The sequence below is a fragment of the Schistocerca americana genome, chromosome 2, assembly GCF_021461395.2.
Source record: "Schistocerca americana isolate TAMUIC-IGC-003095 chromosome 2, iqSchAmer2.1, whole genome shotgun sequence".
NCBI classification, from domain to species: domain Eukaryota; kingdom Metazoa; phylum Arthropoda; class Insecta; order Orthoptera; family Acrididae; genus Schistocerca; species Schistocerca americana.
In genome coordinates, this window is record NC_060120.1 from 367,626,920 (window position 1) to 367,649,893 (window position 22,974).

Consider the following 22,974-nt stretch of genomic DNA (forward strand, 5'->3'; position numbering starts at 1 on the left):
CAGATTTAGCTTTGCCGAGTACGATGGATCATTTTGTGGGTCAGGTTAGGTTTATTTCGGTTTCTCCACTATGTGGAATATTAATTTGACATTTCCCCACAATTTTTTTCTATCCAGTATGATTTTCCTCTATTATTCTCTGTTGCAGATTTTTAATTTTCTGTAAAATCCCGCTGGTAAAACCCAACTGCTGTATTATGAAAACTACTACTTCTGAATAACGCGTTGAATACCATGAATTAGTTATAAGGAGGATGTAATCTGAGGTCGCTGAATAAGATGGTGGTATACTCATGTTCATAGTAAAAACATAAACATACCCTACTTATCCTATACTAATGAAATATGCTCGTCATTTCAGTATAAAATAATGTAGCCAAATAATATTGAGCGGATTCTATCAATCGTTTCTATAATTCACGTCGAATTTGGTTTTTGGGGTGCCAGACGTTCTCAAACTCACCGAATTTGTTATATAAAAACTGTAGTTTTGGAATCTCTTCCCCTCTTGGGAAAATTTCTTCGGATGCGCGTAGTACAGGGTGAATATTCCAATTTATTAACAACAACGCAAAGCAAAAGTTAAGAGAAGTGTAAGAGAAGTTTGCTCTATGTCATATTTGTTTATCAATGAAAAAGAAGTGATCATAAAAGTGATAAACACTTGAAATTTAGCAAAATGGAATAGTTATACGCTATATGCCATTTAGAGATGACATCGCCCCTGTATATAATAGCGTTTAACATATGTAGAAAAATGAGCTTGCGACAACTTTGAAACAAAACTGCAGTAGTCAGAAAGTCAAAGGAAGCTGGAATACTATTTTTTTCGTTTTGGTTGCAGGTACTGCCAGAAAATTTGAGAACTTTTTAAGTAGACCATTCAGCACTGAAAGGTAGAAACAGTTTTCTCGGACGTTCATGAGGTATGCTGCGAAAGGCACGGGCTATACGCGCTTAGAGGCTGATTTTGGGCCATTAATTTACATTTAGTAGCTTTTTAAAGAAATGTGTGCCGCGGAAAATTTTAGGAGAGAAAGGGAATAAAAGAATTACTGACGACAACTGAAATTCAAATTTTTTAAGAAATGAAGAAGACCGAATGAGAATTTGATTGGAGAGATATTTTGCAGTCCATAGAAATTAATGATGACCAGCATGGACTTCGCAGTCGAAGCATATACACAGCGGTGGATAAGAGGACGGATTTGATTTTCGGTATAAAAGCGAGAAAATCGGTGCTCGTGTCTCGAAATAGTGCGGTACGTGTAAGAAAATTCATAAAGCAAACATTTAAATGTAGCATACACGCTCACCAAAATCTCGAACTGTTTTGCTCTCAATATAAACACGAACATTTGAAGTTATGATAAAATACACTGACGGGCAAAACTTAAGGACACAAGTTACTATCACTTGATGTGGCACTGTCAAGCAGAGCTCGATAACTCTTGGACCAGACCTAGAAATAGCTGCTACAGTACAGAACAGAAAATAATTGAAAGACTATACGCAATAAGACGAACAGAAGTGGCACTTATGTTCAAAGAAAATCATTACACTGCAGTCACCGCGATTCATGATGGTCCCCTGGAATTACAAAAGGTGGGACATGGTTCTTAATTCGTTGTGTGATCACCATGAACGGCAATGCATGCTCTGCAATGTGCTGCCATGGTGGCCATAAGTTTGGTAAGGAGCTCCTGTGGTAAGCCGTTCCATTACTCCACCAACTGATGGATCGTCTTTGGTGCATGTATCGTGTTCAAAGATTTGGAGGTTGGAGGGCAGTACGCCTTTGCAACATCATGCCCCCCCCCCCCCCCCCCCGCGCCAGATCACACACACAACATACTATAACACTTGGACCACCAAAATGACTATGTTCGGCAAAGCAAGAGGTATCCTCAAATGGCAAGAAGTGGGAATACATAATGCACCTAGGAACATTGTCGAATATGATCGTTTTGGTGGTTCAGGTGTTTTGGCGGACGCATAATGTTGCCTTAGCATTTTTCTTCACACCACAAGTTCTTGTAATGTTCTATCCATTTTGCTTCTTGGATGTTATTTATTTCAGCAACTTCTTTTTTCTGTTTGATTTAGAATTTTCATTATTTTATAAACTATCATTTGCTTTCCGTGAGTATCGTCTTCTATTATGCTTGTAAATCTATTCTAAGATTCCTGACGGGCTCGTTTCACTGCCACCGATTTGCTGCATTTCTCTCTTGTTTGTATTTTTGATGATTCTTCTCTGTTGGTTCACTGAGATACTTGAGATAAGCGTCATGTTTTCTCCTTATAACTTTATCCAATTCTGGTGTCCAGATTTTTAACCCTTTCTTCCTTTTTTTTCTTTTTTCCTACGGCTGCTTCAGCAGCTTTCATAACTGCGGGTTCTACCTTTTTCCATTCCTTCTCTATTTCTTCCTCTTCTTCTTCCTTCTCTAGTTCTTAATTAAGTCTCTTCTGGTACAGATGTCATATGCTTTGTTCATTTAGTAGATATACTTCATAGGTTTCTTCCTTCATCTTTCCTTCCGCCAGCTTTTTGTTCTTTCTCCATTTCGTGTACATATCTAGTAGAGGTATCACCATGAAATGGTCAGAACCTGTACACTCTTGTGTCTCTTACTTTGCCTCCTAATTTTTCTATGATGATAATCTAGTCAGTAAAAGATTTGTTTAAAGCCTCTGGCTGACCATGCATTTAGGGCTATCTTTTTTGCGGATAAATATATTGGCAATCTTTAGTTTGTGAAAGGAAATAAATTCTTTAAGCAGTCTTCCATTGTTATTTATGACGTTATCTCCCATAGTTACCACAATCTTTGGAATAGGTTTATATCCTACTCTTGCATTTAAATCCGTCAATATTATTTGATGCTTGTTGTTATCCTTGTCCAAAACCGACTGCAGTTTTTCATTCATCAGGTGCATAAACAGCAACGACAGTGAAGTTTTTTCTCTCTTCTTTGGCAGTTAAAACTATAATTCCTTTATTTATATAAGGGTATCTTTGGTCAACGTTATTGTAGCACTGCTCCCCTTCCTACCGCGCGTCTTTTCAGGGCTGCATTAGGGTCTGACTTCATTTTTATAGATGACAATGCGTGACTGCATCGAACGGTGCAGGTCGATGATCTCCTGGAACGAGAGGATATTCGGCGAATGTACACTCTTTGACATAAAACTCGACCGGCGGCCGGCCGCTTCAGAGGCTAAGTCCGCACCGATTGCGACATGGGACAATAAAACTGGCCAACTCGCTAATTCTCTAAGTCCGGTTATCTGCACAATCTGGCAACACTGCAGACTGCGGCACTTCCTGGGGGAAAACTTGTCCCATGATAGAGAAACACTAGGCTGATTACGCCTGTGGTCTAGCGGTTGCGTGCGTTGTTTCTGTTCGTAATGTCAGTGGATCGAGAGCAGCTGACATAAAATATTTTTATAGCCTCTTCTGTCTGAATGCTGAAGACGTGAATGTAATGGTAGCGCAGATTCAATCTATTTCGCTTTATGACACACCGATATCAAAATTTTATCCAGTAACGATTTTGCGGCAGATTTCCTGCAGACTGTCCTCCTCTGGACGCCGTATGCGGCAAAGCTCCGGGATCCATTTGCTGGCTACCGGCAGCGGCCGTGGCGACAGCAGCGGCGCTGCACTCCCCGTTCTTTATCGAAAGCGCCTGCTCGCGCTCATCGCTTTCGATGATTTAAGGGGATACGGAATCGGATTTTGGGTTAAAAAATCGAATTTTTTTTTATTGGCGTATTATATTCTGCCATGTTTCCTCTTTAAAATGACGTATCATACATAGCTCTACTACAATTATAACTATTTTATTTTTATATATTTGTGAGATCGGGTATTGCGCTTTAGTTATACACGTCTCTCGTGGCTGACCATGAACTTTTTGGCAGTACCTTTAAAGTGACATGAATTCAAATATCCCGGTTTCCAGCGACTATTTATACACTAGTTGCCCGAAAATGTTTCTCTCTGGTTTCCTCAAGTTACTCTTTGACTTTGTGGCGGGACTGTTTTGTAAACAGTGTGATATAAGAAAGTAGTTGTTGTTGAGTTATTTCGTATTTAGTGCTTCATTTTTCGCAGTGAAAATGCCTAGAGCTAAAGCAAAAGTATTTAAAAAGCGTGTGAACTGGCAAAAGAAAAGAAATAATGATTCATTAGCAAAGCAAAGCAGTTCATCATCATCACTGTTGGAAAATGTGAATCCACTTATTACTGATTTGCCGAACGAACTTACACCAAATGAAAACAGTGCTTCTCATAAAAAACTAAGAGATTTGGAAGAGAAATATAATTTACTTGATAGAGGGAATGAAGTTTTTGAACTCATTGATACGAATATATTGTGTGAAGCTCTTGAAAACAGTTTGTGCTGCAAAAAATGTCATGGAAACGTTTCTCTGAAAGTAGAATCCCATGTTGGCCTGGCTGCCCAGTTTAATTTAATATGCAGTGTTTGTAAATACAGCTGTAAGTTTCCAAGTTCGGTTTCAGTAACTGTAAATAATGGATACAAGAAAACTGAACTTTATAGTGTAAATATTAGGTTAGTTTATGGATTGCGAGCAATTGGTAAGGGCAAAGCAGCTGGTGATATGCTATGTGGTGTTCTAAATCTTCCAAGTGCACCTTCAAAGTTTGAAGCTTACAATTATGTACTAGGATCTGCAGTTGAAGATGTAGCACAGAAGTCAATGCAGGTTGCTGTGGAAGAAGCAGTGGAAGAAAATGACGGCAGTCGTGACCTCACAGTGGCGTTTGATGGCACGTGGCAGAAAAGGGGCCACACCTCCAACAATGGTGTTGTAACAGCAACTAGTGTTGATACTGGCAAGGTTATTGATGTTGCAATAATGTCTAAATACTGTAGGTGCACAGGCAGGCTGAAAAATGAACACAGTGATGACTGTATTGCTAATTATTATGGTAGTAGTGGTGGCATGGAGGTTGCTGGGGTGAAGAAAATTTTTCATCGCTCTTCACAGTGGTATAATGTTCGCTATGTCAAATATCTGGGAGATGGTGACTCTAAAGCATTCAAAGAAGTTTTGGAAAGCAAACCATATGGGAACAGTGTAAATATAAGCAAACTTGAATGTATAGGACATGTGCAGAAGAGAATGGGTGCCAGGCTGAGAAGGTTAAAATCAGTTATGAAAGGGAAAAAACTAGATGATGGGAAAACCTTGGATGGCAGAGGAAGATTGACTGATTCCATAATAGACCACATTCAGAACTGCTATGGCCTTGCAATCAGGCAAAATACAGGCAATCTTGAAGAAATGAGGAGAGCTATATGGGCTTTATATTTCCACACCGCATCCACGGATGAGCATCCACAACATGGTTTGTGCCCCAAAGGTGAAAACAGCTGGTGTAAATACAATAGGGGACTAACAACAGGAGAGAAATACATTCACCACCACAGTCTACCATCAGCCATCATGGCAGAAATAAAGCCCATTTTCAGAGATCTGGCTGACAGAAGTCTTCTGATGAAATGTCTTCACGGAAAAACGCAGAACCCCAACGAGTGCTTGAATAGTGTGATATGGCATCGTCTCCCAAAAACAGTGTTTGTCGGAATTAATACACTACATTTTGGTGTGTATGATGCTGTGGCAACCTTCAATCTTGGAAATATAACTAAATGCCAGGTCCTTCAAAAGTTGGGTATGTGTGTTGGTTCCCGTAGGGTACGTGCTATGTTCTTTTTAGATCAGCACAGACTAAGGCATGCTGATAATATAATCAAGACATTAGTGAAAAAAGCAAGACAGGTGCAGAGGGGTGCCAAAAGAAGACTTGAAGATGATTATGAAAACTGTGAAGGGGGTATTAGCTACGGATCAGGAATGTTTTAATCTTCTTTCTCCGTTTCCCGTAAGTTTACTTTTTACTTCATCTAGGAACATTATCTCAGGTACTGGTCAACCTAGAAGTCTGAAATTTTTATGACGTAGTGACATAGGTCCCTATTACATACTGAAACAACGATTTTTTAATTACTTGATTTACAAAAGACTTAGGGGTGATAGTCTAGTAAAAAGCGATGGAAAAAATTTACTTAAAAATAAATGTACAATATCTCTGTAAGAAAATACTTTGACAATAAACTGTTGTTTCAGTATTGTTGTAACATATGAATGCACATACAGTAAAATTTTTACCTCTCTGTCTCCAGTAGTTTGTGAGAAAATGTTCCCTATAGTAGGCATATATTAACATTGCGGGGATAGGTGATTCCGTATCCCCTTAAAACGCTTTATTATTAAATGTTGCTCCACAGAAAATTTCTACGATTTCCATTCACGCTCAAAGGCAACGGAGACAGACGCCCTGATTAGTAGGCGGGTATTATATTACATTAATTGGCAAGAGCTGAGTATGGCCCGAAATTAATTTTTGCTGAATTTGTGAAAAATCAAAATGGGTTTACATCCAGCCTATGATGCCTAGAAGAGTCTTTACATCCTGCTGACATGAGAATAGCATAATCTCTGCGTCAGAAGCTTGCTTCTACTTAACCATTTAATAGACTCGCATTTTTTCCACCGTGATTAATTTTGTAAGCTAAGCACATCATCCGTTACAGCACACTCCAGGGGCTGGGAAATGCGGCCACAATGGTCTAGTGGAACGAACTATCACAGGTGCAATGCGTGGGTTCAGGCATTTGCTTTTAAGAGGCACAAACAGATTTATTTTACCTCTGGTAACCTCAAGAGAAAGACGTTATAATCCAGAATCAGCATTAAGCATCACGTTCCTTCATTACCAACTGGGCAGAGCCAGTTTACGTTGGGAAATGACATAGCGGAAGTCGTTGTAAACAGAAATACAGTCGCCAGTAAGCTTACTTACATTAGCAAATTTTATTTTATTTGATGAACCGATAGCCATTTAAAGGGACAGGGCTCTTAGTTTACTTGTACTTGATTGAACTAGAGACGTTGAAAAATTTGGTGCTGGACTGTGATTCGCATTCGTATCTCCTCTTTCGAGGATCTGAATCTCTCGGAACAGTATAGTTCAATCATTTCGTTCCTTTTCCCAAGACTGCAGTCTTCTCTAGGTCTCCTCCAAAGGTAAATATGTGGGTCCGAATCCTGATCCAGTACAAAAATATTCATAATTTCATTTCCAGCTCTATGAAGTGCACACCCACCTGCTAGTGAAAATTAACGCGCATTTTTAATGTCTGTTCATGTGTTGCCAACAATCGCAATAGGTGTCGTTATTTCTGGTCAAACACGCACACATCTTACTGTTCGTGAGTAAGCAAGTGTTACTTAAGCTCCGTTCGTGGATGCACGGTAGGTGTGCAGTTCGATTGTCTCTTAGGCACAAAAGTTTGTATCCTTATTTTAGATTCAGACACCTAGCGGCTCGTAAGAAAAACCGATGCGTATCATTTGATTTTTCTTAGTTAACAATCCGATTACGTGTTGGGTTTGTATCTCCGTCACAGAACTTCACATCATGCACTTCATCTTTAAATGCATGCACACTTTGTTACTTCAGAATGGAGGTATATCAGACATCTTTCGTGGTTAGATAACAGGGACGAAAGGGTCTTGATAGGAGTCACGGTTTATTAGAAAACTTGTCGTCTTTTATTTTCAAGTTTAGATTTGGTTATTGGTATTGGCAAACATTTCGGTAATTCATGACTCTTTATGGCTAGTCATCAGTATGATGTATTTAGATTAGATTACTTCTTGTTCCATAGATCATGAATACGACATTTCGTAATGATGTGGAACGTGTCATTACAATGAAAGATTTCTTTAAATACCATGATTCAATTTCTTTACAACAATTTTTTACACTCTCATTCTTTTTTATCTCTCTCTCTCTCTCTCTCTCTCTCACACACACACGCACACACACATATAAACATTCTTTTTTATTTTTATTTGTTTGTTGTGCTCGACTATCGGCGAGGCACGAAAACGCCTGTGAATGAGTTTCTTAGTTTTGAGTACACTTACTAAAGAAATATAAAAGAAATATAAAAACAACAATGACTTATGATGCTTAGTTTGCAGTCAGTTCTGAGTATTTATTAGTAACTACGCTCCAGTCCCTAAACTTAGTTGCAGTAAGCGAGTCAGATGCATTACGTATTCCAGGCCGTAGCAGCCGCGACTTGGAGACACCAGCTATGGTTACTTCCCAGCCCGCTGTAGGATCACATCGGTTCGTCTTCTTCCTGCTGGTACTGTAACTGAGATTTGGCAACAAGGCAACGTATGTTTGGCAACTCTGTGATCGACGAGTTACTTCCTGGTGTGCACGGAATTAAGCCTCAAAGTTCACTTGATTTTACCTGTCATTTCCATTGAATAATCTGAGTTATTATCGCTTGAAGGGTAACAAAAGATTGTATATTTACGGTTTTCAGGCCAGGAAAGTCGTTGCAGGTGGAAATCGCAACTAATCTCGACCTTTAAATAGCGGTTTACGAGTTCTAGGCACTATTGCCGTCGTAAGAGGACGCTCAGACCCATACCTCTTCGCCAGCTCTGTGGTAACGTGCTGACCTGTGGAAAAGCGTCTGTTATGGTTTGCAGTTTCAGTCTCACTGACTGCAACGTTTTTATCGCTTCTGTGAAAGAGCTACAAGGAGTCGGATCAAACATCAATAAGGAAATCGCAAGAAAATACTTTCGGCTCATAGTGCAATGTTGAAAAACGTACAATGCTGCACAACAGGCAACGCCTCTTTCCGCTGCTGACAAGCGAATTTTGGGTTTCTAGGAATACGTAACTATATTTATGGAATGCCACATTAGCATACCTCTTGAGTACGACACAGCATGCCAATGAAACACAGACCCAATCAAAATCTAAGTGAGTAGTATTTTACTAAATCGTGTCGATAGAGGCACATTTGTGTACAGATACTCGGTTTTATTAAAACATACTTTCGTCGTAAGGTTATCGTGGTTAGTTTTATTTCATTTCTTATAATACAGTGCACAATTTTCGTAAGGTTTCCTTTAGTGTTGTTAAAACAATAGTAAACATGAGAGAGAAATTAATCATCAACGATATATGCGAATTCTCTGATGTTATCTATGACAGTATGACAATGCACGTGCAGTTTATTGATTACATGCATGTAGAAAACTTGTTCTGAGTTAAAGCTGTCAAACAAAGTTTGAAGAAGAATAAAATCTCACTACCACACGACAGCTAATGTAGAAAATACTGTTCTGACATATTATGGCATGATGCCCTCTCCCTACACATCTTCGAGATGCATCTGCTGCCTGCTGTCTATTAAACCTGGACAGAACAAAATGTCACAGTAGTTAGCCCTTTTTCCACATGCCACTACTTTGGGTTGAGAAGTGAAGGGGAGTATGTTCAAAGTTCCATTAGATTGACAACTTCAGCAGACAGCAGAATTGCGTTTTAAAAAATGTAGCACTGAACGTATTCGAACTCGCGACATCTTATCTACGCTACTAGCTGACACGTAGCTACAACAGCTCCAGAGCTCGAAAACTATTCCTCCAGAACTTTCTGATTCCACAGCACTGTGAGATTATGCATATGGCCAGGTCTTGACTTCTGAGAGACAAACAGTTACAGCTTTTCTTTTTTTTTTTTTTTTTTTTTTTTTTTTTTTTTTTTTTTTTTTTTTTTTTACTGAACCACGTTTTCTACAAACAGATAGCGAAATAGAATAGCTCAAGTGGAAAGGAACACTTCCTATTTAAACTTCTGCATCCTACACTGTTGGCCGTTCTGTGTAGGTGGCAGTTACGTGATTTTATTTCGGTGATTACAAAATATAGAGTGGAATGTATGCACTGGGTAGCCGAGGCAGCTAGTTCATGGTGATTCGGTCAACCAAGTAAATGAATTTACTGAACATGGTGCAAATTACTACAGGACGCCTGTGTGTCAGAATTCTCATCCAGTGTGGCGCAACGGCGTTACGATAGAAAAATGAGATAAGAGGATTTCGTGGTCTGTTGGACGGATGGTAGGTTGTTATACCTATGGTCTGGGTTGGATTCCCACTTCTGTCAATGATTTTAGATAGGGAGAGACAGAGTCCATTCTCTCCTGGCTACACCAAGTGAAGAAGGTGTAATGGCAGTGTGGTCTGAAAATTCACATTAAAGATGATTTTCCTTCTCTACCAAGTAGACGGTAGGTTGAACCACAATAAAGTCTGGAGTGGCGACATGTAGAAACTCTATCACCGGTAACCTTCCTTATACTAGTTATTTATTTCAAGTGACGAAACAAACGCTATGTATGGTCACAGGACACTTATTCCATCTTTTATCTGAGCTTCTGTATGTCGATAAGATTGGTTCTGAACTGGGAATGCAACTCAGACCGCCCTTAACGCGGAATTTGATCCCTTCGTGACAATACAGGTCGGCTACAATTTGTTGTTTGTTCAAAACTGCAGATTCCTCAACATCTCCACATATTACGCGTGAATGGGACCGAATCCTGACCCGGCACTAAAGATTTAATTATGTATTATCAAGCTCTAGCATGAGAACACCTATCTGCTGGTGGATAAGAATTTTGATTTTTAATGTATTTTCATTCGTTGTCAACACTAACGATATCTGACGTTTTTAACTCCCAGTGAGACACAGAACTATTTGCGAGATGACTGTAAGTTCAAGATGTTATTCTGAGCAGCTGGTGGAGAAAAATTCGGTAGCTGACGTCTCTTCGTGTGTAGTCAACAACGATATGTGTGGGGCTCTATTCCCAGTGAGCGCTGAACTCGTCGTCATATTATTTCTAGTTCAAACATGCTCACATATCACTGCTGGCGCAACAAACCCATATTTAACGTTCGTTTTCTCTAGAATATAACAGCGATAGGTGCCGGGTAGGAGTCCTGGGAAGGAAAAAATTAATGTTTCGTCTCGTCATTTCAGTTAAAACATCTAGCTACTGTCGCGAAAATCCGATATGTCACATTTGACTGTGCTTCGATAGCAATCCGATTAGGTTCTGGGTTCGAATCCGTGTCCAACACAAAGCTTTACCTCACGGCATTTCAAGTAAGTTACTTGTGAAGAAGCAATATTTAACATCTCTCGTAGTTCGTTAACAGGGACAATAGATGATGGGTAGGAATTCGCGTCTGTTAAACATGTTTGCGTTATGCAATTTAAAGTTGATATTTGCCAACTGATACTGTCTAAAATCGAGGTATATCACTCTCTGTATGCTTAATCAGGAATGACTGTTAGTTTCCGTCAGTAACGAAATCTTTGCTTAGCCTGCATGAGCTGGGTTTGAATCCACATACGGAACAAGACGGTTCGTCGTGTCATTTGAAGTTCATACATATTCTCAACTAGCTGCTCGTGAATGACTTAAATTTTTAATGTCATTTTGTGTTAAATAATAAGTACGGTATGTTACTTTGAAGAGGAAATCATGAATACGACGAACTTACTACGTGCATTACCAATCTGACGTAATAATGAGAGTGGTAACATTTCAGGTATGTCATTCATTGTAATAAATGTGAGCTTACAAACCTTAAGGACAGTCTTATCTGCGATAAGGTGTTCCCTGATATTTGCAGTATCGTGGTATTACTTTACATCTTGAGTTATTGCGATACAGAGCAGTGTTTTCTAGTGGTGACATGTTGGAACCATTTTCAGTAGTCAAACGACTGTACCAAGGAGCTATTAGAGGACCTGCTGGACAGCTTTTTCTGAATAGGACAATGTTCCTGTCCAATAATTTTTAGATTAGTTACAATAAGCTTACGCTGCAAGAGAACTCGCTTGTATTTTTCAATATGTGGTCTGTTGTCGGTTTGAAGGCCTTACATTGCATCGGCAACTTAGTGCAACTCCACCGAGGGCTGTCTGGAGTAGGGTGGAGATACCAATGTGAAAGTTGCGAGCTGTCGAAGACGATCTTCATATTCCTAATGCGATTAGGACATCGTATACTCTTGACGACGTTTAGCACCTGTGCGGTCAGTCAACCAATTTCAGAATTCATGTTGAGTAATCCTGCTAAATTCCCATAATATTGGCTTTTTATATTGATGAGTTATATGGATAGTCGTCACGTTCATGTGCCGTCTACAAAGCAAATTTAATGTTACTATCGTAGGAACTAACCTGCAATACGTTTTGTATTTCATAATCGGAACTATCTGCATTAACCGTCATCAGAGCAATGTCAGGGAACAGAGTGCAGCAGTGCCTTGGTACCTACTTGGGGACCTGCTTGAGTCGTGTTCTAAGGAAAGGGTAGTTGCTGGTTCACATTATATTACACTAGCGAGAAGTACCGACTTTTCCTTTTCTCTGCAAACATCCCGAACTAAATTCAGTAACTAAATGCTAAGAATATATTTGCATTGTGCCAACTCAAAGATCAGTAGATATGGATATAGATATAGATTTTTATATTTAAAGCCATTCTCGTTCTGCGTTGGAATAAACATTATTCATTATTTGATTGTTCTTGTTACGATTGTTATTGTCATTCTCTCACTCGCAAGAGTTTTCACATTCCTATTTGGTATCGATGCACATAAAGAGTGGCTATGAAAGAAGGGAATACTGAATGTTACGTCATGCAGAATACACTCATTTACTTCTGCTCCTTCCGATCAACGCTACAGGAGAACTGAGATACATAAAGTTGACAGTGTGAGGACAGACACGCTGGCACAACTCTGCAACTACACAGTGTTACCAGATAAAATGGTGCTAAGGAATCGAAAGTGTAGTACGAAGTGTAGTACGGATTTTGCCACAGTAGCAGACAGCTGCTAATTTCGGACCATGACCGTGGATTACACTTCGGTCAGTGCTGGTTAGAGTGTTGCAACTGTAAATGGAAGGCTTTGTTTGACAGTCTTGTGCTGATGCTGTCTGAATAAATTATGCCATTGGATAAAAAGCGGTTTAGTTTTGAGACCTAACCCACAAGGGGAGAAGGCACAGTGGTCTGCTTCAGGAATTCCAAGCAATAAAACACAAAAAGCAACCCAGGAAGGGTTCGAACAGCTACTTTCATGCAGAGACATGCATTTGGAATCTGTTCATCGATACGGGGTCAAACAAGAGGGTAACATTACTGAAACAATGATCAGGCTACTTAGTATATAAGAGAGCATACAGATTTCAAGGAGGAAACGTATGAAGATGCAGACTTCCTCGTTATCAATATGTGCGGCATATCTTTCATGTTAACGAAAGTAATATCCCGCTTTAACTCTTCTTACGTCTCAAATGAAATGAATGCCATGAGGAATCGAATATTTTTTGACTGCGTCTCTCCTTGCTTCCATCCGTACCAACATATTTCTTCATTCTCGTGGTAATCATGACATTCTTTTTGTATGCTGCAAAAGATTGCACGTGGACAAATTCGACATCGAGGTGCAAAGCGTTTGGTATCTTACATTATATTCAATTCGAATAAGCTTCAGATGTATTTTTACTTCGTTTGTATTTTTAGTTGATTATGAACGTTACGAAAAATTATCTCACATGCTTTATGTTGAATGAGAAACATTGAATGACCCGTTTTGCTTTCCCTACGTTGAAATGATGTAATGTCGGCGTCAACAGCCTTCTTCCACGCCGGAAGCTGAAACTTGTATCATTCTGGATTAATGATAATTGAATGTCTCAAATGCAGACATAGCCCACAAGGCGACGTCAGAAACCATCAGGGGAGAACGCCGCATAAAAACCAAACGTGCGCGCGCGTCTCCACTCTGAAGGACCGTATCGGAGAATCACGGCAAGCATTTCGCTGAAGAGCTGCCTCGTAAGAGAACCGAGAAATGGCAGCGTCGTAGCAAGTATTTGTCAACACTCTGATAATGCATTTACTTCCGGGTGTAGGCCGGCGTTACCTCGCTAAATTCACTTGACATTCGTTTTCCACATCGAAGACTCATACGATAGAATCCACTGTAAGATGAGACACTTAGAAAGTATAATTAATTTATGGACTCCAAGAACGGCGTTCTTCACATAAATAACACCTGTTTGTGTGTTTTTAAGGTTGCGTTTTGAGGCTCAGGCAACATCGCAGTGACTACAGTCCGTCTGTGGTCGCCAGTGTGTCGTTAGCTCGGAGGTTATTCGTCATATTGTGGCTTTTCTAACGCGGGACATTCTGAATCGGAATACTCCCCTTTCATTATTAGTTCCCGGACGTGACTATTTTCCTCGGACGAAGACCAATGCTGTGAATTGGATTCGCGGACATGCCATTCACTACCTAGTTGGACAAACTGCAGACTCTGTACTCGATTTTTGGACATACCTCAACGACCGTCATTATGTCGTTGTCCGCCACCCAAAATACAGGCAATTTTTCTCGAACTTCCTTGGGAGTGTTTTCCACGACCCGCCTCGCAGCTGGAATGTGTTAAGCCAAGAGTGAAGAAGGTTTCCAGTTTGAACCAACGAACATTTCTGAACTACTGAACAGAACACACCAATTTCGAGAAGACGTGACTCAACATATTACCGGGGGGGGGGGGGGGGGGCGCAGAAGGCGTCCGATCAATTACACAACAAAAATAAACATAACAAAAATCAAAATAAAAATAAAATTCAGAAAAAGGAAGATTTTGTTTTGTTTGTAATGATAGCCCTAACCTTGAATTCCCATATTTCCCCTGGTATATAGGCAGCTCTTGGGGTAGGTTTAGTCAGGAGCCAACGAATGAAGTGGATCAGATTTTTTTTTTTTTTTTTTTTTTTTTTTTTTGTTATAGGATGAAAAGTGGCGGTGGCACTTAGTTTTTTCTTTATTGCCATTTTCCTAAGAGGCTTTAAAATAAGAGAGAAAAAAGGGGTAATCGTCAAAAAAAGTAAAAGAAAAAAAGCAAAATTAAAAAAAAAGAAGTTTCCTTGCGCGTTGCGGTGGTCGTACTGTATGACATAGCAGTTCCAATCTCGGTGGAAGCCGCTGACTACAACCTTTTATTTTCCATTTTAATTAATGGAGTTGCAAACGGCTAGTAAAAATTCTTTATACGAAATCTGAAGAATGCCTTTAAACTTCAATCTTCGTCCGATTCGACTTAGTAAATTAAGTTAATATCATGGATGTCTGCTTTGCAAATGCCAAGGTGCTTCACTGTAAAATAGATCCTGAAAAGATTCAAAGCGACTGTCAACGATATAAATTTGAGTTTTGTTCGTCATATAGGTCTAACATGTCAGAAGGTTGTTTATGAAGCGCACATGTTGATTAATATAGTTCCCCTCTTCTAAATTTTTGCAATAGCATTTAACTGTAGACGTTTTCTAACACCGGCGTTAGCAATTCCTTTCCGTTCTCTGAAACCTCCAAAACGAAAAATTTTTCTGGTCTAAATCTGATGGCCTTAACTATCACTTCTGATCAACATTAAATACTTCATGAACCCATACATGCAGCTCCAAATGTGCAGTGTTCCTGCACTGCTACAGAGCATGCATTGCAAGGTATTCACACAGTTTATCGCATAGAGTTACCATAAGGAATGAAACAAGAACTGTAATACACTTTACACCACAGGCGCTCACCCCGGCTTGACGAAAACATCCGAACATTGACCAAAAGTTGCACAAATAATTGAGTTTGAAAGGAAAAGAAACGAGGTATGAAGCATTTATAAATTCATCGAATGTAGCGAGGTGGTTTAATTTCGTCCCAGTCTATAAAATTAATTTCGGGCCATACTCAGCTCTTGCCGATTAATGTAATATAATACCCGCCTACTAATCAGGGCGTCTGTCTCCGTTGCTTTTGAGCGTGAATGGAAATCGTAGAAATTTAATAATAAAGCGCTTTAAATCATCAAAAGCGATGAGCGGGAGCAGGCGCTTTCGATAAAGAACGGGGGAGTTCAGCGCCGCTGCTGTCGCCACGGCCGCTGCCGGTAGCCAGCAAATGGATCCCGGAGCTTTGCCGCATACGGCGTCCAGAGGAGGACAGTCTGCAGGAAATCTGCCGCAAAATCGTTACTGGATAAAATTTTGAAATCGGTGTGTCATAAAGCGAAATAGATTGAATCTTCGCTACTATTACATTCACGTCTTCAGCATTCAGACAGAAGAGGCTATAAAAATATTTTATGCCAGCTGCTCTCGATCCACTGACATTACGAACAGAAACAACGCACGCCACCGCTAGACCACAGGCGTAATCAGCCTAGTGTTTCTCTATCATGGGACAAGTTTTCCCCCAGGAAGTGCCGCAGTCTGCAGTGTTGCCAGATTGTGCAGATAACCGGACTTAGAAAATTAGCGAGTTGGCCAGTTTTATTGTCCCATGTCGCGATCGGCGCGGACTTAGCCTCTGAAGCGGCCGGCCGCCGGTCGAGTTTTATGTCAAAGAGTGTACTGGCCGCCCATTTCCTTGACTTAAACCCCTTGGAGCACATGTGGGATGCGTTGGGCAGACGTCGACATGCACCAACGACCATTCATTGGTTGTCAACCGCACTGGTGAACGTATGGAACACCCTACTACTTGAAGTCCTTCGGTTAGCCTTGTGCCAGACTGAAGCACGGGGCAGAGGTGAACACACACCCTACGAAGAACCATGCCCCGCCTTTTGTAATGCCAGGAGCCCCCGCCTTTTGTAATGTCAGGAGCATCATCAATCGCGGTGACTTCATTCCAGTTATTATCTTTGAATAAAAGTATCATTTCTGTTCATCTCATTACGCACTTCTTTCAGTTACCTTTAGTGCAATACTGTACTCTACGTAAGGTCAAAGTTGGAAGTGACTCATCATGCAAAAGTTACTTTCATCCTTAAGTTTTGCACCATTGTAATATGCCACATATGGAAGACTTCGTTATTCAACTAATCGTCTGAGCCACTCTCCATGAAATATATTGAAAAGCTCCAACAAATTGGTTGTGAAGGAGCTTTGACGCCACATAAAATTTTAACAGTCCTATTATCGCCGAATACTGAGGGTAAAATCGCTTTGATAACAAAGGCTTCCCGCTTGTCAGCATGTACACGGTGAACCCAAATTTCATCGGTAAAATTTCGGGCGTTTTTCAGGGTGTTTTTTGAGTATTTTCGTACAGAATATCCGTGGATTGTTACAGAGTAATAAAGTAATTACGGTTTATCTGTTTCTCTAGTTACCACTGTTTCTGTGAAAGTATCTCTAAAAAGTGAAAAAGGCTGTAATATACAATCAACAAAACGTACAACACAAAACACAAAGTTGGCGTCTACACAAAGATGCAAAAGAACTATGATGCGGTTCTCATCGCAGTGTTGCTCTTCCACAGTCTTCAGTGATCCCATACACGAGGTATACATCGGCAAAATCTTCGTCAGTAAAACTATCCTTACTGTTGTGTATCACCGATAACGTACAACCTGGAAAAATAAATCCGTGATAGAACCGAGGAGGATTGTCTGGCAAGCTTGAGGGCGAGGAGTAAAGTGGACCAAATTACTCAGAAAATATCACTGAAAAATCTCCGAAATTTTGTACATAGATATCGCATTCACTCTTTATAACAATGGTGGGACAACGACTGTCTTGTGCACTTTGATACATCCTTCCAATTACGCACTGTAGACAGAAGTAGGCAATGGTGGAAGGGGAGTGATTGGGATGTAAAAGTAAAAAATGTAGTATCAAGCGAAAAATTCAGTTGAAGAAATTTTCCAGAATACAGAGAGATAATTGTCTAGTACTTTCTTGGAAGAGGCTCGATTTCTTGTCGATAGAAAGACGTAAAGTAGGAAATAATTCAATACGTCTGGCTTTCAGAACTGTGCGTGTATCTCTCCTACAGGGCGAGGGGAAGAAGAGTAGGCTAGGGAAAGTTATAAGTGGTGGAGCAGGCGACAACTCACTCATACCCTATGTTGATTGCAACTCAACCGACCCTACACATTAACGAGATAAAATCGTGGATTATTTTAAGTAATTGTATGAGATTGTTTGGGTGGACGGTTAGTGGTGGTGGAAGAGAATCCTAAAGCCTATGCAGTCTCCAGTTACGATAGTATTCCGTGTCGTCATTGGCCTGTCAGATGAAAGCTGTAGTAGCTGCAGGAATAGGGTCAGCAGTCTCCATTCCCGTGCGTGCCTGCGGTTCCCTGGCGTGAAAATCGCACCCGTTGCGTCCGCAGGGGGTTGTTAATTCCAATCAGCTGAGGGGGCGTTGTCCCGAAATACCTGCAGCTAAGCACGCGACCCCTGCCTGCCACGTGCAACCTATTCGCGCCAAGTCCCGCAGACAAAGAAATAAGACTCGTATCCTATGAAATTAGCTGATTGAGGTTTCTTAAGATCAGCACTAGAATGCTTGATAAAAATAATACCCTCACTCCAATGTATGTTTAGTCATAGTTACTGTAAACGTTGTACTAATGAATATTGTAAGCGCTTTCCTACAGAATTTTGTAAATCCATTCATAATTTTGTGAAAATTGTCAACAGATATAACTTTTACAGTTTAAGTCGAGAATCGACATATTTAAAAAGTTGGCATGTTTATCTGTGCTTTGTTTTTTATCTTTGCGATCAGCTATATACTAGAAAAAGAACTTATAACCCTTAATTGAGGTCGTGCGGTAATAATAGAGTTCGTGAAACAAGGCTAAAAAAGTGTTTTGGTTAGTCAATACAAAATAAAAAATGTTGCAGAAGAATCTTATTGGAATGATTTGTGGGCTACTTAAGTCAAGTACTCATCACCCATAAACATCGTATCTACTGTCGATGTTACCGAAGGCAATTGCTTAATTAAACGTTTCTCTCTTAGCTGAGCACAATTTAGGAACAACGGATCATGCAGTAGTATTTTGGAACATACACTACTTGTATGCTTGTATGACTTCGAAGAAAACGATTTATTTGACAAATAGCCAACGCGGATTAAAAAAAATGTCTTTATGAAACACAACTAGCTCTTTATTCTCACGAAGTAATGAGTAATATCGACAGAGGACGTCAAATGACTCCATATTTTAAGATTCCCAGACAGCTTTCGACACCTTCCGTCACAAGCAACTTCTAATTAAAGCACCAGCCTGTGGGGTACCTTTTCAGTTGTGTGACTGGATTCGTAATTTCCTGTCAGAATGGTCACAGTTCGTAATAACTGGCCGAATATCATCGAGTAAAAAGAGAAGTAATATTTAGCGTTCCCCAAGGAAGTGTTATAGGCCCTTTGTTCTTTTGATCTACACAAACGATTTAGGAGACAATCTGTGCAGCCCTCTGAGGTTGTCTGCAGATGTTGCTATCATTTACCGTCTTGTAAGGTCGTCAGATGATCAAAACGAATTGAAAAATAATTTAGACAAGACATTTGTATGGTGTTAAAAATGACAATTGACTCTAAATAGTGACAAGTTTGAAGTTATCCACAGCAGTACTGAAAGGAATCACTTAACTTCAGTTACGCGATAAATCACACAAATCTAACGGCTGTAAATTCTACTAAATACTTAGGGATTACAATTACGAATAACTTAAATGGGAAAGGTCACATAAATAATGTTATGGAGAAGCTAGTCAAAGACTACGATTTACTGGCAGAACACTTAGAAAATGTAACAGGTCTACTAAAGAGACTGCCTACACTACGCTTGTCCGCCCTCTTCTGGATTATTGCTGTACGATGTGGGATCCGCATCATATAGGATTGAAGAAAGACCGTAAAAGTTCAAAGAAGGGCAGCAGTTTTGTATTATCGCGAAATAAGGGAGAGAGTGCCACGGGAATGATACATGAATGTCAGTCATAAAAGCAAAGGCATTTTCCACTGCGGCAGAAGCTTCTCCTGAAATTTCTATCACCAACTTTCTCCGCACGGCGTGAAAATATTGTGTTAATGCCCACCTACATAGGGGGAAATGAACATCATGATGAAATAAGAGAAGTCAAAGCTCGCACGGGAAGATTAAAGTGTTCGTTTCTACCGCTTGCTGTACGGGAGAGTGGCGGTAGAGAAATAGCTTGAAGGTGGTTCGATGAACCCTCTGCTAGGCACTTAACTATGTATTGATCCCGGTCAGCTGGTACGTTGCAGCACTATTCCGTGCATGCGTACACTTATAAACAAGATTCATTATTTCGTTTCATGTCTGCTGCGAACGCATAACTTTCTCTGCTCAATCTGACCATTAATTATGTCATTTAACTATAAAACTGCATTTGTCATTAGCGAAGTTGATAACCTAGGAACTGTAGGGTATTCTGAGAGCAGTGACAATAATCGCCTACTCTTTCGGTACGTGAATTACCAGTTGGTGTTGGTAGACTCTTATTGCCGAAATAAGAAACTGTAAGACTGGTTGCAAAAGTCGCAGTACATCATATTGTATAAAGGAGGACTGGCATAATTTAAAAAGCTATTACAAAATGGACCTCGAAGTTCGTATGTTGTTGCTCGGGTAGCTGACGACTTATATCAGGCCGTGCTAGTTCTATGTAATGAGTGGATGCACAATGAACGGTGTTGTTGTTGTTGTTGTTGATGATGATGATGATAATGATAATGATGGTGTTATTGTTGTTGTTGTTGTTGGTGGTGGTGGTGGTGGTGGTGGTGGTGGTGGTCGTGGTTATGGTGGTGGTGACGACGAGCCAAGGGAAAGTGTGAAACCCGCTGCCGGTACATAGGCTACTCCTCACTAATAGCAGCAAAGGAGTCGCCAGACTTAATGTTCTCATCCGTTGAAATGATCACCAGCAACAGTCTCCTAAGACCTTACTCCATGGAGCACTGTGCATGTTTGTCACGGAAGCAAACACATTTTCATAATGCCAAGGCTCTCACTTGCATATGAAACGGAATAATACTACTGATACATTTGTAAATTTACATAAATGTAATTCATTATGAAACCTGAAATTTGGTATAACGGTTTGTACGTATTAGGACAGGTGTACTAACAACATTTAATGAAATTATTCCAACGATTAATAATGACAAAGCCCATAAAATTTTGATTTAAAGTAAATATCTTTAAGCTCTGGTCAAAATCCACCGGAAACTTTAACGCAGAAACTGAATTCTTAACTAAGAAAGACAAAAGAAAAATATAGTCGGCTGAAACGAAAATTTCAAAGGAAGTTAAAGGCTGTACCTTCACAGATCAAATACAAAACGGAGTAATAAGATAAGAAATTAATATATATGAAAACGAAATAGAGCAAGTATGCATAAAATGGGAACAAGATACCAACGGAGTAGTGGCAGACAGATTAGTTACAGAAGTAATTAACTATAAACCAATAGGAAATGGATCTGAACGGCCGAGGAACACGTGGCTTCAGTGGAGACATAACAGGCTGTAAGAGTACCTCGTGAAACGCAGAAGAAGATGATGTAGACTGAAATTTTACTGATAATTTACAATTTACGAGCATATATATTAAGCATGCTTAGCTGCTTGTTGCTATGGAACTGATTTATTTAGGAGCTAGGAGAATTTGTTGGCGACGGCCTTGCCGCAGTGGATGCACCGGTTCCCGTCAGATCACCGAAGTTAAGCGCTGTTGGGTGTGGCCGGCACTTGGATGGGTGACCGTCCGGGCCGCAGTGTGCTGTTGCCATTTTTCTGGGTGCACTCAGCCTCGTAATGCTAATTGAGGAGCTACTGCTCACAGAAAACCATCATAACGACCGGGAGAGCGGTGTACTGACCACACGCCCCTCCTATCCGCATCCTCATCTGAGGATGACACGGCGGTCGGATGGTCCCGATGGGCCACTTGTGGCCTGAAGACGGAGTGCTAGGAGAATTTGTTAGTAATAGTCGAGGTAAGGTTGTTCCCAAATGAATAACTCACAGAAATAGCCATTAAATCTACATGATTGCACTTGAACGTGTTACTAAAAGTAATCGCAGGTAGCGTGTTTCAGGCGCTCGGTGCAAACTCTTTACAGGATACAAAAGCTAAACAGCGCAAGTGAGAGCCAAACGCGCCATCGACCAGAAAACCTCGTCAGGGAGTGTATCAGTGCAGGCAGTTACAAGAGCGGGCAATTTGTCTGAGGGGTGAGCCTCTGCCGGCGCCACTGTCCCCCTGGTAATTTGTCACCGCCGCGCCGCCTTTGACGAGCAACTGGGTCACAGAACGGCCGACCTCCCGCTACCGCGTCCACGGAACACGTAACACGCTCCTCTGGCGTTCTGCACTGCGCTAGCCACATTAATCTTTCTGGTGGCTCATTAACAACTTTTCGGAGACCGTAAGCCACCAGCACTACTTTCTCGCTGTTATCGAACAGATTTACAAATTTCATACACATTAATAAGCAAATGAACAAAGCAAAGTTTCTGTGTTGGAGAGAGATCGCGCTTGTCTAGGGCGACCAGATGCAGACGTCCAAGAAAGAGGACAAACAGCTTCAAAAAGGAGGACAAAGTTAGAAAACAGACGACGGCAGGCAAATGTGCGTTCAAATTTAATAAATGAATTAACTAATAGATACAACATACATGCCTTAACTTTTATTGGTACTTCTCTGAATATCAAATTTTCTGTAGAAGTGTGGGCTTACTTAGCAGATAATCGTAAAAAGATACATAGGAAAATTCTTTTAAATTATACTGGACCATCGAAATACCTTTAACGAGACTCAGGATTCAACCTATTCCTGTCATCAGTCCACTGTGTTGTAATGAGCGAAAATACTCGTTCTGCACTTGTATTGTGCCCTGATACACAGAAAAAGTATCTGACAAGTTTTAACAATTTTGAATGACATTCAACCAGGGTGCGATTTGCAGGGGGGATGGGGGGGATTTCCCCCCCTCTGCATCAGACCATCCCCTCCTCTGGATTTAGTTTATGCATCCAAACCTGGGATGTTTATTTCCCACGCACTGGAGTAAGACTTTACATACAATTTAAATTTGTGGAGCCGAACACTGAAAGTTTTTAATACATTCATAC

General features: G+C 40.4%; 1 protein-coding gene and 1 pseudogene across 1 annotated transcript in view; one reads left to right on the forward strand and one right to left on the reverse strand.

The window, feature by feature from the left end:
- The window catches only part of LOC124594025 (lachesin-like), a 157,318-nt gene that overhangs the window by 61,055 nt on the left and 73,289 nt on the right, over nt 1-22,974 (reverse strand). The gene's annotated exons all lie outside the window — the stretch shown is intronic.
- Nucleotides 21,510-21,627, forward strand: LOC124596662 (annotated as a pseudogene).